The sequence below is a fragment of the Penaeus monodon genome, chromosome 31 (assembly GCF_015228065.2).
Source record: "Penaeus monodon isolate SGIC_2016 chromosome 31, NSTDA_Pmon_1, whole genome shotgun sequence".
Taxonomy (NCBI): domain Eukaryota; kingdom Metazoa; phylum Arthropoda; class Malacostraca; order Decapoda; family Penaeidae; genus Penaeus; species Penaeus monodon.
In genome coordinates, this window is record NC_051416.1 from 21,626,826 (window position 1) to 21,627,259 (window position 434).

The 434-nt window shown below is 35.3% G+C and overlaps 1 protein-coding gene across 16 annotated transcripts in view; it reads right to left on the minus strand.

Annotated features, from left to right (window-relative positions):
• LOC119593093 (cytoplasmic dynein 1 intermediate chain-like) overlaps nucleotides 1-434 on the minus strand; it is a 47,628-nt gene that overhangs the window by 46,340 nt on the left and 854 nt on the right. The gene's annotated exons all lie outside the window — the stretch shown is intronic.

Here is a 434-nt window from a genome sequence, read left to right on the forward strand (position 1 = left end):
CATTATACATATTCTGTTGACATCAGTACTTATGCCTAGGGTTGTTTATTTTTTCAGAAATTAATTTTTTCACAACACATGCCTTAAACAGTACTACAAAAAGGCATCTAGGTTCTCTAAATACCCACCTCCTGCCCACCATATTAAACGTTTCATTTAAACCCCATCATCATCTATTCACACGAAATATTGCATGTTTGCAGTTTCAAACATAACTTCTTTTTTTTTTGACACACATCAGCAAAGGAAATTCTAAATAAAACACTAAAACCAGCACACTGAAGACTGACAATCACAGTACATCGCACTACATCACATTCACGAAGCAGAAGTTAAATCTCTCTACACTTTTCCACAAGCACGCAATTCTGTCTCGGAAGAAAGTGAGATTCAAAGCAAAATCTACTGATAAATATGAAAGGAAGAGTGTGCTG